Below are 8,289 nucleotides of genomic sequence, written 5' to 3' on the forward strand. Positions count from 1 at the left end.
TTGTGCACGTTCTCCCACTTAAAAAGATGAGAGAGGCCTGTAATTGTCATCATAGGTACACTTCAACTATGACAGACAAAATGAGAAAAAAATCCAGAAAATCACATTGTAGGATTTTTTTATGAATTTATTTGCAAATTATGTATTGAGACTCATTGATCCACACAATACTAGCCTTCATTTCTCAGAAAAAGAATAGACTGACAAGTTTCAGAAGAAAGTGCTTTGTTTAAGCCTGTAATCGAACCCACAAATGCTGATGCTCCAGATACTCAACTAGTTTAAAGAAGGCCAGTTTATTGCTTCTTTAATCATAACAACAGTTTTTAATGATCAACTAGCCTTTTTATAAACCTAGATTAGCTAACACAACGTGCCATTGGAACACAGGAGTCATGTCATGGTTGCTGATAATGGGCCTTTTTACGCCTATGTACATACTCCATAACAAATCTGCCGTTTCCAGCTAATAGTCTTTTACAACATTAACAATGTCTACACTGTATTTCTGATCAAGTTGATGTTATTTTAATGGACAAAAAAACGTGTTTTTCTTTCAAAAACAAGGACATTTCTACGTGACCCCAAACCTTTGAACGGTAGTGTATATATATACAAAAGTTTTAAAAAATTAAATATGGTAATATCTCATTTATGTAAGTATTCACAGCCCTGAGTCAATACTTTGGAGAAGCACCTTTGGCAGTGATTACATCTGTGAGTCTTTCTGGGTAAGTCTCTAAGAGCTTTCCACACCTGGATTGTGCAATATTTGCCCATTATTCGTTTCGAAATTCTTCAAGCCCTGTCAAATTGGTCGTCGATCATTGCTATAACAACCATTTTCAGGTCTTTCCATAGATTTTCAATTTGATTTAAGTCAAAACACTACCTCGGACATTTTTGTTTGTCCCATATGTGTGCTGCCAGCCTCCGGGACCTGCCGGTCATTGAGCATGGTCTGCAATCCTTTGGCCAGCTTCTCCTGGATCAACTTTGTCAAGTGCACCAGCCACAGACACTACCCGTATGTCCCTCAACAGGTACGTACACCATAGAATTAAATATAGAATCGTAGGGCCTATAATTATAGGAGGACCTTTATGACGTACACAACCAGGCTGAGTTTAGGACAATTCAGTGAGACATGAAACTGTGTAACATGGCATGACATATTTACATATAACAGTGTGTGTGAGTGCATGTATGTGTGTGAGTGCATGTATGTGTGTGAGTGTGGTGTGTTTTTTATTGTGTGTGTGTGTGTGTGCATGGGTGTGACAGATACATGTAAAACCAATTGCACTGTTATCACTAACTGTCCAACCAACCCACTCATGGCAGGTGCTACTCCTAGGTTGGTCGTTCTGGCAATGCCCAGACCGTGTCTCTGGCCCTGTTCGGATGTGTGTACTACGGCACCACACAGCACGAGCTCCTCCGCGCCCTGTGCTTCAACCACGAGCAGACCCACAGCGACCGTGACAACCACGTCAACATTGTGTCCTGGTAGTTAAAAGTTTTTAAAGTAAGGAAATATACTTCTCTGCTAAAATATGGGTCAAATATTGAAAAGAATGTGAGTCTTATTCAGTACATTTACTTATTGCTTGCTTTTCTAATGTCTACCAACCTTGCCAGCTAAGATAGCTAGACAAGCTAGCTACTCTAACTTGATTGATAGCCTGAAATCGTTTCTTAGTAGCTAGTTATGAGGCTGGGAGATTGGGAACCTATCTGGGTTAGCTAAAGCCAACTTCATAAAATTGCTATGTGGCTAGTGGTACTACAGAGAAACAGAAAAATACAAAAAAGTATATATTATTTTTTAATAATAATAATAATAAATAAGAATTATAAACAGGACAATTCATAGGGGGCAAGTGCCCCTGTGCCCGCTATGGGCATGACTCCTCTGCCCATCTCAACGGGCTGCCCCAGTGTTAAACACACATCTTGTGTTTCTGCACTCTCTCATGCGTTGGTTCAATAAGCCGACATCTAAACATTTATTGTATTTTTGTTTAATTATTTTAAAAGTCTTAATGTTTTTTGCAGTGTGGATACCACTGGTGGATTCAAATAGGTTTTGAAATAAATTCAATGGAACCAATAATAATAATAGTTTCAAAACTGTAAAACCTGCCCACTTGGTACTGTTGGGAGATTAGAGCAACAGCTCAAAGTATTTGAAACATTTCAAATAGTATGAACCCAGGTCTGACAAATGTCTGTGCCAACCAACATTTTTAACACTGCCTTGCCGCTAGGCTACCGAGGTTCGAACTGCTTTCAGTCCCAATACCGACCACAAGGGGGCAAGAAATTACCACAGAGCTTTGACAGAGATTCCATTTATGAGTATACCACTCTATCGATTCAATTCAATTCAAGGGGCATTATTGGCATGGGAAACGTATGTTAACATTGCCAAAGCAACTGAGGTAGATAATATACAAAAGTGAAATAAACAATAAAAATGGACAGTAAACATTACACTCACAGAAGTTCCAAAAGAATAGAGTATTTACAAATGTCATATTATGCATATATACAGTGTTGTAACAATGTACAAATGGTTCAAGTATAAAAGTATACAATGGTGTTTGTTCTTCACCGGTTGACCTTTTCTTGTGACAACAGGTCACAAATATTGCTGCTGTGACGGCACAATGTGGTGTTTCACCTCTATCATCAGACTCCCGAACTCCCACATTGAAATGGGTCTGAATCCAGAATATATTTCAGTGCATCAACATTATAGACACTGTCTACCCAGATATATTTAACAGGACATCACCATACCTTATTTTAAAAGCTCAAACTGTTGAAGTGTTTCAGTTTCACCTTTTAATATATGCACAAGTACAGTGAAATGCCTTTCTTGCAAGCTCTAAGTGTTTGCATGGCACAGAATCTAACCTGCATGACTTAATGTGAGCCCTTAAGTGTTTGCACTTCAATCAAACACCAACAGTAAGTGTTTGGTTGTGATAAAGAGCTGACTAGATGGATCAGTATATCTTCATTACCTGTCAAAGCCAAATAGAGGCTATCACTTGCTGTGAAAGTGTAGGCTATTACCCTAACATAATTACAATTATAAGTTTGATGGCTGTCTGCATTCTGGCTTGGATCCCAACAGACATTCTTCACAAACACAATTCTTCCATTGTGACCTGATCTACTTGACAACAACAAAATAAGAAGACGCATTCTAGTTCAAAAGGTTTGGTCGGAAATGCTAAATCGAGTCAAAGTCAAATCTGATGAGCTTTGTGTTACACGTAATGTATTGAGACTCATTGATCCACACAATACTACTTGCGGGACAACTCCTGAACGAGTTTGTCTGTTCGTGCATGCACGATTAGGGCCCTGAGTTCTTCCTCATGATCTGACCAGGAGAAATTCCAGGTCCTAACTATGGCTATAAATATGAAGTAATATGAAGCCTTAAATCTATGATAGTATCTGTCTCGCAGTCTTTTTGTTGTTGCTTTGAAAATATGTGGTACATTTTCACAACTCTTAGTACAAAACCCCAAACTGGTGACACTTGTTACGCAGCCAGTCTTTCATTCAAAACCTGTCATCGTGCATTCATTTGGATTGTAGTCTCTTACCACACAACCATTGAATCAAAATGAACGTTTATTGGGAAATATAATAAGAACATTGGTTTAATCATCAAATCACAACATAATTATCTCTTTTCAATTTGGTTGTTTTAACTACCAGTTCCAATGCAAGCAATGCAGGATACAGGTTTCAAATCGCCCTTAGAAGTGCTGAAAGTTAAATGCTACAGTCCTGTAAATTACAGTAGATTACACAGTTTTCACATTTGACAACACACCTACATTACCCAACAAATTTGACAGAAAATCTATAATTTCCATAATATCTATCCAATGTGCAATCAAAGGTGTGATCAATGAAGACATCCTCTACAATCATTCATTTTTTTCCCAGATATAATTGCAACATAGGTGTACTGTAATCAAATGTAATAAATTAAATGAAAATAAAACATAACGTTTAGCACGCACTCATTTGCGTCAAGCCTGTCTTGAGCATAATATCATTTACAGTGAAGTCTCATATTTGAATAAACTTTATTGATCCCAGGGAGGAAATTGGGTTAAATAGGCCAATTTTGACTTTACGGCAAATGTGAGGTAGGTATATGGTACAAACCTTATGCTCTTTTCTTGTTTTACTCTAACTCCATTAGCAGTTTCCTTGTCTTCCTCTCGGGGAGGGAAAGAGGGGAGGGGGGATGATCTCTCTCATGACTGACACCAATGCGACAATCAACTAAGCAAAGTAACCATCAGAGAGAGAGACAGAGAGAGATAGAGGGGCCTCTGTAATGCTACGCTATGCTACATGCCCCCCCCCCCCCCAGCACTTTGAGGGACTTGGCTCATAGTGACTCGCTCATTGTCGATACACACAGCGAGCACAATGGCTTCCTGTTGGTGACGAGGGTGGAGGGAGAGCAGGGTGGGCACTGGGCAGCAGAGCAGCCATCACTAGTTCCAGTGTGCTCGTGCGTTGGGTCGTTCCACAGACAGACCAGGCGGCCCGGAAAAAAATGACTTTGTCCCGGATGAATCTCACGTCCTGGCGAGAGCTTCAAATGGGGAGACACAGAGGGTCCGGATAGTGACTCAACAGAGAGAGAGGGAAGGAAGAGAGGATGTGGGGAGGAGAAGAGGAGGGGATGGAGGACAGAACTGGGCCACAACTCTTCCTGATTTTCCTGAGTGGCTGCCAAAGCCTGAAGCAGACCTCGCGCTCTCTGAGCACGCTGAACAAAAGTTGCTGTTGTCCTTTCTTCTCTCTCTTCCCCTTTCTTCCCAATCTCATGCCCTCTCGCTCCCTAAAACGTTGGACCAACATCCTCTGTTTGAGGAGCAGGTGCTACAGCCACACAGTAAAACACTACTGCAGAGTGACTCAACACTTTACTGTCTGTCAAGTGTTGACAAACCACAGGGAGTGGAAAGCAGCTAATACTGGTCATTGTGGTTAGGGTTGGGGCTTTCAAAGGTGCTAGTGTGAACTTTGTTTGCCACCGTATTTCCATGTTTTTAAATATTTTTTTAAAGTTAACAAATCATTATATCTGTCATTTCCACCTGCCTCATATGTTGCGTTATCATAGCAATTTAACTGGTATGAAATTATACAACAGACCACAAAGCAGGAAAGGAGGAGAATTTGTCAGAGAGACCGAGAGCAAACTTGTGAAGCAGGTGGAAATGATAGAAATACGCAAGGCACTAAGGCAGTCAGGGAGAGGAGACTAGGAGAGAGGAGACTAGGAGAGATAGACAGACTAAGAGGGGAGGCCCCATCTCCATATGGAAGGAGGTGTCGAAAACGCTAAGTCTGCACTATGGCAAGTAAGGTGCGGCAAGGAATGAGATTGGTTACCCCCCCCGCGCCTTCCAACCACCTACCCAGGCTTTTAGAGCGAGTCCTAGCCTAGGGTCGTGACCCTGATACTGGCACCAAGCGTCAGAGAGAAAGACATCCTTGTTCCAAACAGCCCCTGACTTCAGTTCAGATGGATGCCACAAAGATGAAGTCAGACAGAAACTTGATGACTTCAACACCGGACATGGCTGTCATCCCTCCTGTGAAGCACAATCTGCAAATGTTACATGTTTGTTATAGACGACACAGTAAACGCATCGTTTGATGACCTTTTTAACTACCTGTTTGGTAATGGTAGACTTGGTTTGCATTTACAGTACATGTGATGGATCATGATAACTCTTTTATGACACTTGGCATGGGATAATGTAGCTGCATAAAATACACCTAACTGTCAACCCCCAAGAGCACAATCTGTCACTTCTGATAAGTTGTAAGTGCTCAGTACTAGTTGTTTTGGTCTGCTTTAACTTGATATATATGACAGTTTTTTTTTTTACATTCAGCATGGCGTTCCAATCCAATATCCAATTTAGAGGACCTGTCTGTCAATCCTAGACACAAAGAATGCCGGGGATCCAGTTCTGAGAGGCCCCTCTATCTCTCTCTCTCTCTCTGATGGTTACTTCCTCTGTGGGCTGTCCTGAGTGTCCTCACATCCCGCAGGGGAAGACACTCCATATACTGTGTGTTAGAAACAGATCTAGGATCAGACTTACCCTCCTTGAATACTTACCTTAGGGTCAATATACCTTGGGTCAATATGCATGCACGCAGGAGGACTTCTTTGTATCGCTTCTTTTAGGTAGGATATCAGTTACACAAGGCTTAAAACCTGTGGGGCCTAAGGGCCAGTTTTGGTTTATTGCATAGCGTAACTACAACACATTTCCTAAGATGCATTTATCCCCATCATAATATTGTTCTACATAATTTTTTTTAAGCATCCCATAATGCCTTATTCTACATTGTTAAAAGCTCGAGTTAATTGCTAAGCCGCTGTGCTGTGGTTCACCTCAGCTTAAGGCTAATTGTTCTGCAGTACATTGCATGAGCATTGTTGTGTTAGAATAATGTGAAACGAGGTTTCATTAGATGCTTCTGCTGCAACACACAGATGTATGCTGGCCCTAATTTAATTTGATCACAGCCTGCTGAACGGGAGGTAGGGCAGGTCTACTGCTCCTAAATGGCACCCTATGCCCTTAATAGTGTACTACTTTTGACTAGGGCACATAGGGTACCCATAGGGTTTTGATCAAAAGTAGTGAACTGTAAAGTGAATAGGGTGCCATTTGGGACGCAGCTCAGGCCTACCGTTCCAAAACCCCCCACTATCCAACCCCAGCCTGTCCAATATCAATAGTTTCTGCTGTGATGCCCTGGGAACGCTGGTTGGCCAATTAGCATAAACATGATTAGCCAGATTTGGCCCAGAGTCAGCGTTCAATTAGGCAGGTTGAGCAGTAACAGTAGCTCCCTTCTGCGGTTTAAAAATAGCAGTGTCTTTGTAGCTAACAGCACCGCTGGTGGTCCACAGTACAGAGGGTAACTGTCAGTAACAAACGAGACCAAGAGTTCAAACCAAACTCCAACTTTGGTTTTCCTCTGTCTCACAAGTAAACATAAAGAGGGCCTGAGGTTGAACTCATGGGAGCGAGGAGGCAAAAGGTTGTAACTGAGGGCGGTTTATTTTGGGCTAAAAGTACTCAATACCATTGTTGCATTCTAATGAGGATGTAGCTTATAAAGTCATGTAATAAGTACGTTTACAGTCATTATTTTCCTGAAATCAATTTTGGAACTTGACAGCTAAGTCATGCGAGTGGAAGTTTGTTTGACTGCCAGTGGGGGCCCCCCTCATCCAAACAGTCCCCATAATCTCCAACTAATGACACATTTCCCTTCAGCACCATGATGGAGAGAGGGGATGGAAGAGATTATCTCCGCATAACATCTCCAGCAACATCCAGCAATCTGCAGCAGATTCAGACATGAGTTTGGGGATTTGACAGAACAATCATAGAGTATAGGCTATGTCTGTCTGAGACCGAAGGGCCTGCAGGGCCACATCGCAAATCAATCATTTTGGGCGGAACTAGAAGTCCCCTTTAACAGAGCACAGAAGGACTGGCAGCTGTCCACTTTGATTGGGCCCAGGATAAATGTGGTAATTGAGACAACACAGTACTTTACTATACATACTTTTATACTATGACAGATGTAGGTGAGAGAGTGTTGAACAAAGAAATGGGACACTGTGCGGTGTGATGTCACCAAGGTATTCTACTGTGCAGGTCATTTCAAAGCAGCAATGGCACCGGCTATTTAAAACAAGGGTAAACACAAGAGAATGTCTGTCGTTATAGGCCATGAAAATGTGCTGGCAATATCCTGTATTTGACCCAAATAGTGTATCAGTGACCTGGTTCTGTAGGACAACAAGGAGGCTAAGGATCACCCTCGAATCCTTTAATGGCACATCTGGACGCCCCAGTAATATTTATATTCATATCCGTGATGATAATCTGTGGACTGGAGAGCCATTGTTGACATGGTGACAGATATCTCTTTGATACATGACCTATCCATGCATATAGCAATCCATCGGCTAGACATCTCGTTTACAATGACACGTCGATAGGCCTACCTTTAATAATTAAACACATTATAGGCTATAATGTCTGACGGGCAGGAAAATGTAACCTGTAAAATAATAGTGGGTATCCATTTGCTGGATATTTTATAATGCACTAGGGGGCCTATGCTATTGTGTGTAATCCGAATAGGCCTCTCGGCTTTGGCTGTTGGCATGCAACAACAATAAATCCTCAGGTTTAT

The sequence above is a fragment of the Oncorhynchus kisutch genome, linkage group LG4 (assembly GCF_002021735.2).
Source record: "Oncorhynchus kisutch isolate 150728-3 linkage group LG4, Okis_V2, whole genome shotgun sequence".
In the NCBI taxonomy this organism is placed as follows: Eukaryota; Metazoa; Chordata; class Actinopteri; order Salmoniformes; family Salmonidae; genus Oncorhynchus; species Oncorhynchus kisutch.